Consider the following 18,880-nt stretch of genomic DNA (forward strand, 5'->3'; position numbering starts at 1 on the left):
AGCACTCGTATAATTACGATAGAACTTCACTTACAGGTAAGTTCGTTTAACCGTTAATTATTTCTCATGTAAAAATTGTCTTCAAGAATCAAACTGGCAATGAGTTGCGTTCATTATCTGCGCTTAGCTAAACAACAAACAAACTCGTAACTTGTATCGTATGACATATTTATATTCAACTGTTCAATAGTTTGTACAGCGACAACTTCTTTGCTCTGACATGAAATATGGCCGTGCAATAAAAGGGCTGTGTAAGAAATTCCAATTTGCGACAGGTAGTGAACCGAATCGCCACCAGAGGCTAGAAGGTTGTCGCAAATACCACCTCGTTCTGATGAGAAATAATTACCCGTCCATTACGTGACTAAAAAAGGAAGCGATATAAAAAACGAAATGTGTGAGTGAAATAATTTCCATCAACGATAATAACTTCTGCGACAGTCAGTGTTGTGTACTGTGTCATAGTACTAATCATCATATGAAAGTTTTCTATGTATATGTCTAGAGGTTACACAAGTATATACTAAAAAGTGTACATGTCTATTTTTTTGTTCTATTGGCATCTACAGTCTGTAAACTTTTGAAAAGGTACGCTTGCCATTTAGCCTCACTTTCTAATATATCTGTCGTATTTATAATATTAATCTGTTTTTGTTTTCTTTTATTTTAAGTAGTTTATCAAATTTCTGGTTTTTGTTTATAAAAGTTCGTACGTTTCGAGTTTAAGTACATCCACAGTATCCGTACCATCGAGCCCATCCCTCGTACGTTCAACCACTTGTCTACTTTGACTTCCACAATTTACTACTATGGCGTTATGAAGGTATCGCTGGTCGGCTGCTCCTTACACGGCGGCGCCGTGGGCAAAATTAATTAGAGGTATCACGCACACCGTGTTAAACTCATAACATATTTCACTGGAGACATGACGCGGGTAAATAGTCGCCGCGACGATTGATGGGACACTCTGATGCCGGTTGCCGGGTGCAGTGCTGCTTGCGTCGCACCGAGGTTAAATCAAGCAACAGTGGACTGGATTGGTGATTTCATCTAACATCTTCTGCAGAACTTTCAAATCAATCGTAGTTTACATAACTGCTACTATTGATACAAAATGAATCTCCACTGATCTCGGAAAAACGATGAATGACGTTAATATATTTCTGCAACAAAAAAATAAAACTCTCTCATTTTGATGCACAGAATGTCACGGTACTCTTGTCGATAGAAAAAGTTATTGTAACTAGAACATTGAACTGTCGCGGTCATTGAAGTGATAAGTGAATTAATGCGATAACTTCCAAAGATCAATCAATACTATTCCAAAGCTCGCCTGATGGATGGAGCGCATGAGACAGATTCCGAGCGTCAATTGCACCGAGCAGGTTTTCAATGTTAAAGCTTACGCAATAAGTGTGAATTATAATTATAATAACTATGATAAATGTGCGTTGATTGCGACGATAACAGTTTTTGTTGTAATTGTTTCAGACAGAATACCTCCACTGAGATTGTTTGCCTGATTATTATGTTTTACGATACGCCAGAACGATGACATTGAAGTTTGGGAATGAAGTAGTTAAAGTCATGAAGCTAGTAATTATGAGGCTAAATTATATTAGCCGGAAGCCAAGCTATAAAGTAGTCTAGCGAATTAAGGATTCGTTATAATGATTAAGCAATGATACTGAAATCTACATAAGTACCTAGTGTCTTGTATACATAGGTAATTAAGTAATTTGAATTCCAAAATATAAAAATATCATTTTCTCTTAAATCAAAAAAATATATTCTAGTCTTTCATTGGCAATATGAACATTTTTTTAGAAACCTCATTTATATTGAAAGCAGAGATAAAGATATTACTTAAGGCAATTAAAAGTTTACAAATGAAGATGTCGTTAGTTTGAAGCAGTGTCCGCGCCTTGAGTCGTTTCACCGGCCACGTGCCACGCGCTTCCCCGGAGAAACCTGTGGACCATTGTACATCTGCTCAGTTGCTCGGTCAGAATTAATTGCCGGCTCCGCGACTATAAAGCCCCCAAACCGTATCGAGTCTCCCAAACACCTTACGACCACAATCTATTCGGAGCCACGTGCACACCGTGCCACACTACGCTTCTACTTCGGCACCAGTCGTACATTCTTCTGCGACGTATTTGCCTCCAGGAACACAGTGTATGGCAACAGCTGTAGTAGGAAAACGTTAACTTAGAATTTTGACTTTGAGAAATTAATTGGCGTAACGGCGATGTTTTTAATTGCGCGTTTGGGCCCCGCACTCGCACCGAGTGCACTCACTAAACCTGTCCTCTTTGGAGGTTGTTGGAACGAGTTACCTCAACTCTACAATTATGGAATTTTTAGTTTTGACAACCACAGCTTGGCTGGTATTATCCATTAGTTTAGCTTCGCCCTCTAGTATAATAGTATCTAGTACGCCAGAAGCTGCTAGATATTCTCGAGGCGTCGCGTCTGACAAAGGTTCTGGTATGTACTTACGAAACGCAGTAACCGTGTTCCATTTCGGTTCAATCTATTGCTCGCTCGTGGACAATAATTGTGGCAGTTGATCACAGTGATTATGTGCATAATTATCGGCTTGCATTTATAGTCAAGTAATATATTTACCTGTCAGACTGGTCTGTTTGACGTTATAAGCTTTATCAAAGTCTATAAATGTTTCCTTACAGCTATAAAGGGGAATTGTATAAATAGTTTGATTATTTTTTCTCAAAGACACGGTTGGCATAGCACGGCCGAGCCAAGCTTGATAAGTTACTTGGCTTTTTCTAAAAAAATGTTACTTTTAGAAACGAGAGCTTCAAAGTGATGACGTAACAGTGGCGCGAACGGTATTGTTCAAGGTGCAGCAGATTTGGCAACGTGAGGTATGTAACCGGCGCGGCCGGCGGTGTTACCAGCTTACAATCTAGATCTAATCACAAACTCAAATATAAACTAGTTTTGGAATTACACGAGACGAGGTCGTCCGTTTGTTACGTCAGTCGGTGCATCGCATTTCATCACGTTACAAAACGCGATTAGAGTTATAAATATTAAACTGGTGTAAATAATGTATGATCGCATCAAATTAAATAATGATGAGATCGCGGCGCCGGCGCGTGCTCTCCGCTAATCTGGCGCTACCGGCTTACTCGTATACTTTAAATTCACAAACAAGAATATACCCCTTTTTTACAAGTAGATATAAAATAAAATAAATTACAAACAAAATATACAACAAAATCAAACAAGATTTCTAAATACGCAGAAACAAGCTCCGCAGAGAATCATAAAATAATAATAGAAGTAGTATCGGCGTAGTGGGTGCGCGCGCGCAGCTCCAAGGAGAGCCTCTGTCCACACCCACTAGGAAACGTCATGCACGACTCGTGTCTCTAAATAATGGACGACATTCCTACCGATACGCCGATTCAACACTTGACAAATTGGATATTTTAATACATATTGTATTACAGAATGTGTATGAAAATATATGGCACCTTCTGCGGATTACCTATTGCCTTGCAAATGAACATTAAAAACAATTAAACGGTGGACGATGCATTCCAATTAGGCTTCTAACAGGACGTCCATTGTTTGAGCTTGGGAGGAACACGAGTAGTGACAATGGAAGCCGCTTCAGCTGGTTGGTGCCACGAACCATCGTCCGTCTCCCGCCAGCGCCAGCGCTGTGCGTCCACCATCTGTCATAACGTGATTCATTATTTTAAAATGTTAATGCGGCTGATTTACATAAACTGTCACTCGGAGTGTTGGGGCTCATCTCGCGGTGCGCACGCGCCTTCCTTTCCGGGTGTAGAACATTTTTTCTCGGTGCTCCGTCTCGTGCGCAAGAATTAGTATTGTAATGTATGCAAATTTTTGCTAAAGATCTGCCCGAGGTTTTTGCTCCCGACTTAATTCTAGGGCAGTGCGACTTTGGCACTGCGATTGAATTATCATAATTGGAAAAAGTTAAATAATATTCATGACATGTTAATTTGGCGGTTTGTAAGTGTTAATCGTGTGTAATTGAATGTGTATGGGTCCGGACCGCGCCCCTCACCCCGCGCCCCGCGTCTGTTTGTGGTTATAGTTTTGTACGAGAGTGATGTGTGTTTGTTGAGGGAATTATAGAGTTTGTATTTGGAGTGTCGCCGCGGCGGCGTGTTGTGGCGTAGTTCAGATGCAACCAGCAGTGCTGAGTGAAGTGAGCGCTAAGTAACGAGCACCACTCGCGATTGGCTTTCATGTATTCATTGTATCGCAGCTCGGAGCGCGGGCGAGTATTCAAAGCGCGGGCGAGGTGTCGGCGCGGACGCATGATCGATGGAAATATTTATTATCTGGACTGGTAGCGGACATGAGCACTACCATTTGCTAAAGTTTATTAAATAAGTATTAAATTATATATTTATCTTTCCCTCCCTTTATGCCACAAAATAACTCTTATATTATCTGTATAGTTATTATTCCCACAGCTTTGTTCGAGGATAGTATATCATGTGGGTGATAAACGCCCCGAGTCGCATGCCCATGTAAGCATAATCCCATGCATAGGCTAACAGCGCGGCATACATCCAGCACCTCAGTAACATCGTCAGCTCAAACCGCCGGATAAGAAAATGAATTCTATTAATACGAGCTTCGATAAAATTCACTTGCAAATCGAACATAAATTCGCGTCGAGAACATAAAGTAGCGCCGGCTGCAGGGCTATGCTAATACGGGTCCGTGGGCTCCCGCGTTACGTACCTAATAGGACCACTTCTAGTAATTTCCACTTCGTTCCAGGCTATTTTATTTATATCGGCCATAAAGCATGCGCAAGAGCAGCGATCGCGTTTATAGCAGGGCCACGAGACCCGCGAGCTGTGTCCGCGCTGCTGCGCCCGCGCACCCGCGCCACTCTACATGGTGCGAGCGCCATATTTATTCTCAAGCCTTAGGACATTTTGTAATAAAATTTGAATTCATGTAAAAAAAAAGATAGATACACTGTAATTGTGGTGGAATTTAAATTACTTAGTCGTCTTTTGGACTGGTGTGGTCATATTCTAAATTCAGATGGTCAAACTCTACCAACACTATCCAACATGTTAATGAACTGAAGAATCAATAACATTTGTTTAAATAGTTATTAATTTAACATACTATACCTACACCTCTACTTACCCTTTTGCGGATGCAGGCGTGATCCTATCGTATGTCAACATTTTTATACATGCATAACAGGTTTACTTTGGACTAAGAGTATCCATAATCATGTCTGAAGCTTCAGAAGTATTTATAAGTTATTGCCCTTTGTAATTGGCGATTCACGTGACTTTATGTTTCATTCAGTTGGAGGGTTAGGTGGCAGTTATTTCGGGAAAATCTGGTGTATGAATTTATTCAGGTAAGGTGAGCTGACCTTGGATTAAAGTGAGAACTAAAAGAGAGGGGTTAAAAAGGCCACAAAGAAGCAATTCATCTAAAAAGCAATATTGTGCAAATGTCAAATTGCAATATTGCTTTTACAGCGTTGATCCGGGCAAGTGCTGCAGGGCTGTCCACCATCAACCATCAGACGTCAATTCGCCACAGGATTACGTTGAGCCGACGCCTGCGCACTAGACACTTGTCCGTGTAAACGTTATAATTTAACTACCTTACTTTATGCTGCTTGGAAGGCGGGGACATGTAAAAGAGATTTATAAGGGGATGTAACAGGAAGAGTCTGAAGGGAGATTTCTAGACAAACGATACATAAACAGCGTATATATGTCTCACTGCTGGGTACAGGCCTCCCCTTAATCAACCGGAGGGGTATGGAGTATACTCTACCAAGCTGCAGGTTGGTGGAGGCATTGACGTGCCTTCCGAAGCACGGAATTATCTTTCTTTATCGGTGACAACCAGGTGATTCAGCCTGCTATGTTTTAGCCAAACAAACGACAGTCTCACAAAGTGATTTTCAATAGTGTTCCCATTGGGAATCAAACCCGGACCTTCAGAGCGTGAGCCCAATGCTACAACCACACAAATACACAAATAACAAATTGCAATATCAAATTTACACAAAGTTATTTAGACAAACGTACCGTGATCAAATTCAAGATGATTTAAAGAAAGATCAGGTCAAGAGTAAAGGACGACTTTAAATCGGCTGGCATGTACGAACTCGGTGAAAAGTAGGTACTTAGTTCATCATGCGATGCTCTGACTACGATAAAGATTTTGGTGAGAATGACAGTGGTGTGTCAGAATCGTAGCGCCAAAGTAGAATGTCGTGATCTTTGCCTTCTCCAGTGGGAAGCAGCGTGATCTTATGTACGTGTAGATTAGCGTACTCTCATCAAGTCTCGTCAAGTAAGAAATTATTGATTGTGTTTAGAAATTATTGTAGTTATAATTGTTTTTATTCAACTGTTCGAGTATTAGTGACATCAACGTTTATATTATCACATTAAAGAGCAAGCATGTAAGTACTAAAGGTTATTCCCATTATCTTATTTGCAGTTGATGTGTTCGTCACACGAGTGTCAGTAAGCCGATTCCGACGGGATTACTGCTAAAAACAGCTTCTTCTGACCTGCTCCGTATTCGGACTGTAACACCCATCTTGAAGTATTTAACGTCGCTTATGTAAGTATTTTTATGACAAGCGATGGAATTTGTTGGTTGAAAAAAATATTACTCAATCGAATTCGTCTTAAAAATGATATACGAAGATTTATATTTGAATGTACCAAAGTAGTTTTTAAACAAACCTATGTGGTCGACGCATGTTTGATGTCAGTTCAATGTAAATACGCGTTCAGCAAACACTTACGGAACATTAAGGTGGTTGTAAAGAGGATTTGATTTGTTTAGTTCTACATGTTACAGGAACCAGCGAGCGTCGTCGTAAACCGAGATGGTTGCATACCGCGGCGTCGCGCGCCTCGCCTCGCGCCTCGCGAGGTTTATGCGCCTCGTAAAACATATCCCATTCAAAATCATTCCCATTTTATGCATATTTTGATAGATAGCATACGTCTCGAGCCTCACTGGAACCATTTGAATTTCCTTTATAGCAAATAAAACCATTTTCACACGTCGTTAGGTAATATAGAGGCAGTGATTCAAGCGCAGGCTGGGCAGCCATTGATGCGGCGGGGTATCAATTACTGGGTGAGTGGCGGCAGGATCGCCGCGAGCGCTAATTGCGTCCTCGTCTCTAGGTATGCGCGGGCGGCGCGGCGCGGCGCGGCATGTGTGCTCGCGTCGCGTCGCCCGCGTCGCCGCGGGGGTCCCTAAAGGTCCGACCGGCTTATATAATAATTGTTGGCCATTTTCATTTAAGCGCACAGTTTTTTGGTCCCGCCATTAACACGCCGCGTCGCGCTCGGCGGCACTCGCGCACCTCGGGCGAAATAATTTATTACCGATTTGAAGGAAAATGGGAATTTTGTGATAAAATATAATTCTTGAGCGAGCGTTTAATTCGCAAGGTGGAGACCGGCGGCCGGGCGACGCCATATACAGCGCGTTATTTATGGCGGCCGAGCGATATCACGAAATTGTATTGGGATGGAGTCAGCGGTAATTATAGACGTTCTTAGAACCATTTACAGTATTTAAACGGACCTTGTTAGTTCAGCTCGGTCGGAGACAAGATAATAGAAAAGTAAAAACCGTGTTTACGGCGGAGAGGTTTCTGCGAGAGGGGAGGGGGTGCCAGTTATTATTTTGAAGTCCAGCCAACGTAAACGGGCGTTGGCTGGCGGCCATATATGGAGGTAAAAAACGGCGATCGACGGGCAAAAAACAGCTAATTACACATCTTCATTTGACCGTGATGCGGTGTGAGTTTTTGCGTGGCGTTCCGGACGGCTGCCCGTCGTGCTGGGAAACTTTTGCCACTGCCAGCCACTAGCCGCTACTGCCAGCCACTGCCAGCCACTGCCCGATGCACTCGTAAACAAGCCGGTGTAATCGCCGCACCCCGGGGGACGCCTCGAATTACACTCCTCACCTCACATAAACAACTCCACAATAACCTGTCCCTCTCTATAATAACGCGTTTCCTATTGTTCGGTGTAATACACCAAACACGCGTCTAACGCAAACACGTTATGCGTCGTCAGCACATTGCCGACGCATCGCGGTAATTTATATTTTATAATTAGTGCATTTTTCGGTATCGGCGCGACCGGGTGCATTCGAAACATATTAACATTCAACATTTATTCTACTTTAGTAAACATTAATTATCTCCAGAACTGTCTTTTAATAATCAACACTCACTGACAATCCTCACTACTGAGCTAACCGAACATTGGTCCTTCGAGCCGTTACAAGGACCCCGCGAATCGTACACGTGTCTGTGAGTGTGCCGCGTGTAACTTGTGGGGTGAACTGAACTAGTGAACACTAACATTTAACATTACTGGAGTGAAAGAGGGCTGCGTGTGACTTGTGCACATGAACGTTAACATTGCTGGAGTGAAACATAGAGGATTGCGGTAACTTAAGGAGAGGTTTGGTGAAACATTGGCTGAGAGAAGATATTCAAGTAAGATCTTTCCTTATTAAACTAACATTTCAAGATGGAGCAAGGCGGAAACCTGTACGAGAGGCAACTGGAGATTAAACAGAAGATTGAATCGCTTTATACTAACTTTAAAAAAGATGGGGCAGAGCGGAAGTCTAAAGTAGATTATTTTAAAAAGCGTTCTGAAACATTAGTCCAACTATGGACGGAATTTGAGTCGAATCATGAACAATTATGTAAGTCAGAAATCAGGACACATCCTTATTTCGTGACTATATGTCATGAAAAAGCGCGTGATACATTTTTGGAACTAACAACATTACTGAACGAGGGTTATAAGAAGTTAGCGAAGCAGTGCGACGCGTCTGTTGACTCTGCCGGCACGTCTGGGGGTCGGAACATCCCCCACACGGAGGACGAGCTGCCGCCGCCGTCCATAGAGCAACCGCCGCCGTCCGACGAACACAGCGAGGAAAACACAACCTTTTTCTCGCCCAAGAAACAAGATGCAGGCTCGCGGAGTAAACTTGATGAGATGTACCGCAAACAACAAGCAAATATGAGAGCTTTTACACGCACTGTATCTAACATTAATGTGGATTTACTAACAGAAAAGTGGGAATTAAATGATGCTCTGAAAACACTTGAATCTCGTTGGTCAGTTATAGATTCTTTACATTGGGAGATTGAAAGTGAGGCATATCAATCGGATATTATGTATGAAACAATATTTAACAGAGATGAGAAGATATTTAACAGTTTGAAGAAAGAAATTAACAAGAAGATATGGTCGGTCGCTCACAGAGACAAATCTACTCCAACATTAGAGATACCAGTATTTCATGGAAATTACAATTCATGGGTATCTTTCAAGGATTTATTTAATGAAGCTATTCACTACAACACTGCTTTATCTAACGCACAGAAGATGCAGTTTTTAAAAGGCAAGGTGAAGGGAGAAGCTGAACGCCTCATTCAACATCTGCAGATAAGCTCTGATAACTATTTAGTATGTTGGGAGATATTGAACAATCGTTACAACAACAAAAAGATGATATTTACCTCTCACATGAATATTTTATTCGGTTTACCTAACATGCAACAACAATCAGCGGGACTAATCAAAAAGATGTATGACACAACTACGGAGTGCCTACATGCAATTAAGAATCTGGGCGTAGACATAAATACTTGGGACCCTATGCTGATTCATGTTTTGTCCCAAAAACTCGACTCGGAAACACACAAAGATTATATTGAGTCGCTTAAAAACTCAAAAGAATTACCGATTTTACAAGAATTTTTAGATTTCATGGAAACTAAATTCACCACTCTAGAGTCATCTAGACGCAAACAAGATTCAGCACCCCAGAAACCCCATCCTCAACAACAACAACAGCAACAACATATGCCCGCGTTCAAAAAATCATTTCCTCAATTCAATAACCGAAACAATTTTCATCAACAAAACAATGGAACAAACCGAGGTTATGCACATCCAACAGTAGCGAAGTTACAACATATTTCCGGTATCAAATGTCCTCTTTGCAAGAATCCACATGGAATATATAATTGCAATTTTTTTTTACAAATGCCGATTGAAAAAAGATATCATACAATTAAAAGACTTGCATTATGTATCAATTGCCTTTTTACGCATAACGGAAATGCATGCAATTCCACAAAAACATGCCATAAGTGTGGTGGTCAGCACAACACACTTATCCACGAGGCTTCTGTAAAATCCACATCAGCAAACGTGCCTTCGACTCCTATGTCAATGGCTAACATGGCAACAACTTCTAAGAGCGACGTAAATGGAGTAGACAAGTCAGAGTTATCACGGAATAATGATACGGAAATTTTATTAGCCACGGCCTTGATTAACGTGAAGAAAGCAGATGGAACATTACACACACTGAGAGCTCTAATTGACCAGGGTTCCCAAATTTCTATCATAACAGAGCAAGCGGCCCAAATACTTAACATTAAAAGAGAAAACTGCAAGGGAGTAATATATGGAGTTGGACAGAGAGAGAACAATTGTAAAGGAAAACTTAACATTACTTGCAGCTCCATTTACCACAACTTTACCTTCAAGGCTGAGGTAATCATTATGAACAATTTGATAAAAAGCCTACCAAACAAATCTTTCGCTAAACCAGACTGGTCTATCATACAAAATCTTAATTTAGCTGACCCTCAATTCTACATTAGTCGCCCGGTAGATATACTACTCGGGGCAGACATATACTCTAACATCATTTTGACTAGTATAATTAAGACTGAAGACGCGTCACAGCCGATGGCGCAACAGACTCAACTTGGCTGGCTTTTATGCGGAAATGCGAGAACTTACCATTGTAACGTAGTGATCAACAATTTGGACGATATAAAACATTTTTGGGAAGTGGAAGATATTGAAGAACAAGGAGAATTATCACAGGAAGAACTAAGTTGCATTAAAAATTACCAAGAAAACGTGAAACGAAACATAGACGGAAGATACGAGGTGCGACTTCCCATGAAGCCTAATTTTGAGGAAGAATTAGGAGAATCGAAAACAAAGGCTATAGCTCAATTTAGAAACATAGAAAGGAAATTTCAACGGCAAGAAAACTTAGTTAAAGCCTATAAAACATTTATGAGAGAGTACAGTGACCTGCAACATATGACACCAGTAAACAGTAATTCGAAGAACGAGTGTTATTTGCCACACCACGGAGTGGAGCGGGTCGAATCAACCACAACAAAATACAGGGTTGTATTTAATGCGTCCGCCAAAACGTCCACAGGATGCTCATTAAATGACCTGATGTACACTGGACCGAACTTACAACAGGATTTGCAGTCGCTTTTGATAAAGTGGAGACAATACAAGTATGCCTTTACTGCCGACATCGAAAAAATGTACCGACAGATACTGGTAAACGAAGAGGACCAGCCACTGCAACGAATAATATGGAGAGAGAGTCCAGAACAACCCTTACAAATATTTCAACTTAAAACAGTAACATATGGCACAAAAGCCGCACCGTTTTTGGCCATGATGACTTTACGTAAACTAGCGACAGATGAAAGGCACAACTTCCCTAACGCAGCGAAAGTAGTAGAGGAGTCATTTTACATGGATGACGTAGTACATGGGTGTTATACTATTGAACAAGCGACTGAACTAATTGACGAATTAATCAAACTTATGAAGTCGGGAGGATTTAACTTGCGGAAGTGGTCGTCAAATAATGAACAGGTATTAGAAAATATAAACATTGAAGAAAACAGAGAAGAAACAGTTTTTAAATTCAAAACAGAGAGCGTGTCAAAAACACTTGGTTTGTGCTGGAACCCAACCAACGATATATTCTTATTCAAATGTAACATATCCAAATTATCGCCTAAACCAACAAAAAGAAACCTTTTATCTGAAATATCTAAACTTTTCGACCCCTTAGGTTGGTTGTCACCCATCAGCACAAAACTAAAAATTATATTCCAGAAAGTCTGGAAAGAAAACACTCATTGGGACGAGCGGGTGTCAGATGACATCTATGACGCGTGGTCTAAAGTACAAGCAGACATTGACAGAATAAACGACTGCAAAGTGCCTAGATGGATATCATCGAATGAGAATGACGTCATCGAACTACATGGGTTCTGTGACGCTTCTATCGAGGCATATGCTTGTGTGGTATACGCGAGAGTGAAAAACACTAACAACGTAATATTGATCGCCGGAAAATCAAAACTTGTACCACACAAGAAAACACTAACATTACCGAGATTGGAGCTGAGCGGTGCTTATTTATTATCGAAGCTCATGAATAAAGTAAAACAATCACTAAACAAACATTTAATCGAAACATTTGGATGGACGGATTCTAAGATCGTTCTCGGTTGGTTGCAAGGTGAACCTAATCGCTGGAAGCCTTTCGTTGCCAACCGAGTAAAACAAATACAAGAAGTGATGCCTGAGAACGAGTGGAGGTATGTAAAATCATCAGAGAATCCGGCGGATGCTGCAAGCCGAGGCCTGACAGCATCTCAATTAGTCGAACATTCACTATGGTGGCAAGGTCCGGAGTGGTTGCCCACATTTACACCTGAAAATGAAAATCAAACATTTAACACTACAGAAGAGGAGAAAAAGTCATACTCGATAAATGTAGTTCAAGAAAAAGCAGATGATAACATAATCGACCGTTTACTAGAAAAACATAACACGTTCAGGAAAGTGCAACGTATCATTTGCTGGATTTTGCGTGCACTGACCCGTAAACAAAACAAATTACCTACGACATGTATTACATTACAAGAATTGCAGAAAGCTAAGTCAGTGATTATAAAACATGTGCAGTTGAATGAATTTAGAACGGAAATAAACTACTTACGTAAACATGAAAAGGTTGAATCGAAGAGCAGTCTTTTACATTTAAATCCATTTATTGACGGAGAAGACATCTTGCGAGTTGGAGGTCGCTTGAGAGAAGCAAACATTTCGGCGGAAATGAGGCACCCAAAAATCATACCGAAGGAGTCTCGTTTGACCACACTACTAATTGACTGGGCACATAAAGATACTTTTCATGGAGGAGCTACGGTGACGATGGCCAAGCTGAGGCAAGAGTATTGGATTCCAGGAGGGAACAACGTGGTGAAGAAACAATTGAGGCAGTGTGTGACGTGCCGTAGAAATGAAGGAAAGAGGCAGCAACAACTGATGGGAGATTTTCCTGCAGCTAGAGTCAACGAAGCGACGCCATTCTACCACACTGGAGTGGACTATACCGGGTTTGTTGACATCAAGGCCAACAAGGGACGCGGAATGAAAACACTAAAGGGCTACATTGCTATTTTCATATGTATGGTGACCAAAGCCGTGCATTTGGAATTAGTGACGGAGCTTACAAGTTCAGCGTTTCTTGCTGCGCTACGACGTATGTCTGCAAGAAGAGGAGCCCCGCGTCACTTATACAGTGACAACGGAACAAACTTCGTTGGCGCTAACAGGATACTGCAAGAAGAGTGGCAGCAACTTCGTAACATCTTCAAAGACAGTTTTCTTAACGAAGTAACAGAGATGCAAATAGAGTGGCATTTTAATGCCCCATCCTGGCCTAGTGCTGGAGGTCTGTGGGAGCGTGCCGTACGGAGCCTGAAACACCACTTGAAGAGAGTTATAGGAGAACAGAAGCTTACATTCGAGGAGTACGCCACCATGTTATGCCAGCTCGAAGCTTGTCTCAACTCACGACCATTGTGTTCGCTAACCGAGAATATAGACGACATAGAGTTCCTCACACCAGCTAGTTTTCTGACAGGAAGGTCAGGTGTCACCGTCATTGAAACAGAAGAAGACGGAAGATCGCGGTGGGCCCTAACTCAGAAAATATTCAGCGATACCTGGAAGAAATGGAAAATAGAATACTTGAGCCAGTTAACAGCAAGGCGAAAATGGCAAACGCCACAACATAACATTACAATCGGAGATGTAGTCGTGATTCATGAAGAAAACTTACCACCAGGGAAATGGGCGTTGGGCAGAGTTGTGGAAACTCATCCGGGGTGCGACGGATACACTAGAGTGGTGACATTAAAAACAAAAAACGGAGTGATGAAGAGGCCAGTAGTGAAACTGGCTGTATTACCATTAGAAAAATCTAAACAAGAAAAAGAAACGACATGTGAGGAAGATAACAGTGATGATAAGGAAAGTAAGAAAGCTGGAACAAAAGGAGGAAGTTACCTAACAACATTCTGGATGACTTTATTGTTTTTGATGATGATTGTGGCTACTGGAAACTGCATTGACGTGATTTCATTAAACAAAACACAAGGATTTTATTTTGATAAATTGGGAAAAATGCAGATAATTAGAGATGAGTGGAGATTAGTTGCATACTATAATATGAATCCGTACTGGGAAGGCACATCCGCATACGTAAAATATAACGAACAACTCGAAAGTATATGCCTACAAATTAAAAACTTAGGGCATTGTAATATTATAATGTTACAATTACGTCATTCGTACAATGAACTTCAACATTATAATAAAATCCTATTAAAACATCAACTGAAACAGGAGACACGTAAACGACGCGGCCTAATAAACGGAATCGGAAACATCGCGAACACATTATTTGGCGTATTGGATGACAGATTCGCAGAGCAATACCAAAGGGACATTGAACTAGTTAAACATAATGAAAAACATCTGGTAAACTTGTGGAAAAACCAAACATCAATTGTTGAGGCCGAGTATAACTTACTGAAAAGAACCGAGGAGGCTATCCAGAAACAGCATAAACTTATTAATCAACAATTAATATCCCTAGAAAAAACTACAAACACTATGGCAAAAGTAATATCAACTGCTGAGAGCATGTCCCAATTCACGGTGGTCGCCATGGCAGCTAATAATCTATTAACACATTTGAGAAACATTCAAGAAGCCTTACTAGATACTATCACCAACGTTTATGACGGCAAAATGAACATTCACATTATCGATCCCCAACAACTGCAACTAGAACTGAACACTATATCCAGACAGCTAGTAGGAGACCTGACACTCCCAATAGAAAACATTCAGAGAGGATTAGAAAGTATATACCACCTACTGAAAATTAAGGCACGAATAACTGACGACTACATGATATTCGAGATTCGGATCCCACTTATAACAAGAGATAATTATGACATATTCAACATCATACCTGTACCGCGCCGCGCAGGTGAAAATATGATATCTATAAAGCCGATAGAAAACCACTTAGCTATCAACTTACAAAAAGATGCGTTTATACCAATACCAGAGAAAGACTTACAACAATGCATTTCGCGTGACGTAACTACCTACATGTGTTACCTAAAGGTACCTATATTTAAAATGACAACCGATAACGATTTGTGTATCAAAGATGAGATAAATCAATGCAAAACAAACATAGAGACTTGTCAGAGCAAATGGATAAGTTTATCAAAAACAAATCAATATTTTTATTTCTGTTGTAATCGGTGTCAGTTACGTACTATGTGCAAGGATCAGATTACAGCACATACTTTGAATGAATCTAACATAATTAGTGCGGAAGAAAACTGTATACTAAAATCAGATAACTTTACGGTACATTCTCATCAAGTCATGGAGAGTAAAACGGATGTAACATTCGATATACAAGTTCCAAAAATTGACCCCATAAACCACGTGATGAACATATCATTCAGAATTCAAGAAGAAAACTTTACATTATACAATGAAGACGAATTGAAGAACATTGGCGAGAGAGTAAAGATGATGAAAGAAAGTCAGCCTATATCTGAAGAAGTTTCTGTGCACGACGTTCATCAATATGCTTCCATATACTCTCTGTGGGGATTTGGAATACTTGGAGTAATAATATTAGCATATCGAAGAGCGAAATGTTACTACAACGTGAGGAGAATATCAAGAAATTCATCTTCGTTGAGGGAGGTTGAGAGAGGTGCCGACGACGCAGCCGCGGGCGGCAGGCGCAGCGCACGCGCCGCGGCGCCGCCGCCGCAACCCGCCGTGCGTGTAGTGAATGAAACCATAGAAGTGCGCGAGTGTAAACAAAAACAAGAAGAAAGTGTCGAGTGTAGTGTATCTGATAAGGGGAACTCTCCAATTTTTAGAAAATTGTCTTTTAAATAATGTCTCATGTTTTATTGTTTTTTGTATATTTTGTCAAACTTAACTGTTAACTTTAACTTGTAGTTCAAGTTATCGTTTGCCCCCGGCAATATGTTCGGTGTAATACACCAAACACGCGTCTAACGCAAACACGTTATGCGTCGTCAGCACATTGCCGACGCATCGCGGTAATTTATATTTTATAATTAGTGCATTTTTCGGTATCGGCGCGACCGGGTGCATTCGAAACATATTAACATTCAACATTTATTCTACTTTAGTAAACATTAATTATCTCCAGAACTGTCTTTTAATAATCAACACTCACTGACAATCCTCACTACTGAGCTAACCGAACACCTATTATTAAACGTTTCACTCATAAAGATAAACACTGAACCTGTAATGAACCGGCAGCTACTGCTCAACCATTGTAATTACTTTCTGTCATAAGGTGTAATTTTTAAGTTCGAAGTTAACAAAGAGTAAATAAAACCATTTTTCCATACATTCCTGGACTCACTCATGAATATGTAGGTACTAGTTTATCAAATAAATAAGGATTAGTCACATCTAGTAAGTTCTGCCGAGTATCCTAGTATTTATCCGTTACACAGAACTGTAGCGCATGCGCAGCGATCTCCACGAAATCCGCGCTTAGAGTATGTAGGTACAAGTTGTGCGCAAAAAGTGACGAGTGTTCACAGATGTGGGCGAGAGCAGTGCGTGCCACTCGCATGATTATGATGGATCATTTTAACAGACCAAATGAATATTGGCACAAAAAGATAATGCTTTCCGCGGTACGTCAAATGTATGAGAACGTAATGGGTTGTGTCCGACTAGGTTTTTGCAAAAAATCACTTCAGCCGTATCTAGGGTTTAAATGTAAACTACTAAAATATGAAACATAATAAAAAATACGATTCCGAGAGTATTTATATGGAACGCTTGAATAGTCCTCCCACAAAAAGCGCCATGTTACATTACCTATTTGCTCAGATTGGTTCGCCGTAGCGCGGTACAAAAACCGCAAGCGACGATGAAATATCGCCTCACGCAAGCTCGCTCACTTCTAATGAATATTTAAACTACATAAATGATGGATCATAATTTCGCTGTTGATAGTTTAATAATGTAATCAGTTTCTTGCCAACTCCTGCGCACCTAGTCAGATCATCGCGGAAAATTATCCGCATCGTTTACAGAACCTTACATATGTATTATGTATATATTTAACACAATTATTGTAATCAATTTAACATCTCTAGACACATACATGTGTTGGTTGGAATTTCAAAACGACGCAAGCAATTTCATTCTACATCATCAGGTGTATCGAGTTCGCCCAGTTGCTCGCTTCTAGAAGACATTCCGATATTAAAAGTAAGTTATTTGACAGCCGAAACTTACAGAAACCATGTCAAACTCGTATAAGCATTTAATTTTGTCGTTCGATATGGTAGAACTATAAGAGTCGGTGGTAATTTATAGTGATTGTCAAACGAGAACCGGCTGGAGTGGAATTTCACAATTTTTATATCTAAGTTATTGGATGCGACCAATAAACACATCTGATATCGCAATAGACGATCCTACGCACTAGATACGCTCACAACGGTATTGGGTGGTGTTGCACACTGGCGTTTAAACGCTGCGGTTTTCCTCAATATCTTACATAGTTTTAATAATAAAATGTGTCAAATACAGCTGAAACGTTAAAACCATACTCCTCCTCCCTACTCTCCAATAATTGCAAGAAAGTGATAGAGCTAGTTAGTCATGTCAAATTAAGTTAAAATTAAGTTGATGGTTGCCCGGATCGGCATCATAGCCCAGGTACCAATGTTGTTGTGAACATCAATGATGGCTGCACGGTGGACTACTTAATGTGAACGTACTTGTTGGGCAGCATGTGCGCGGTCGCACGCTGGACTCTACCTCGATGTTAGTGGCAAAAACCGCCGCCGCGGTGTCTCGTAAACATGTCAGCGTTATGAGCGAGGACGCCGCCCGCGCACCTCCCCTCCCCCGCCGGCCTGCGCCCGCGCACACATTACAGCGGCCCAATCAAACCACATCTTTATTCCTCGCCAACAGATAAACGCTAAAATGTTGAAAGCCTACTATTGCCGGCAGATAAAAAATACTGTGGGACTATCGCATGCACTCCGATTAAACGTTTATTGAGATGCAATGCAATAGCGAGGAGACATAAAACGAACCAGCGGAGTAAAGAGTTCGTTGGGTTGGTTCACTTGGTTCGTTACTTCTCTAGCTGGGTTTGATTTCACTCCGATATTACACGTAATATTGTCTGATAATTTTAAACGACTTTGATTGTGTTGATTGGTAACTGTTTCATTGCTCAAAACATAGTTTCTATTAAAACTAACACCGAAAGAATTGTAAAGATGTAATCAAGTATCATAAATCCCGCCGTGTGACAGTTCGGACGGTCCCATCACGTTTGACGAGTCTCTACGACGTATCAATACTTTATCGTTCTAGCAACATTGAAGGCAATGAGAACACCTTAACCCAAACGTACCTACTTTTACCTTATACGTGAAAAAGTAGGTACAAGTAACAATACGTTGGTAGCGTGACGGTTGGCAGCGAAGGGCGGCGCGTCATCACGACATGGCGTTTCGAGTTTTTGTGCGAAAACGTCTGACGAGTTTTTGCGCGTCCATTTATGT

Source organism: Pectinophora gossypiella, chromosome 5 (assembly GCF_024362695.1).
Source record: "Pectinophora gossypiella chromosome 5, ilPecGoss1.1, whole genome shotgun sequence".
Lineage (NCBI taxonomy): Eukaryota > Metazoa > Arthropoda > Insecta > Lepidoptera > Gelechiidae > Pectinophora > Pectinophora gossypiella.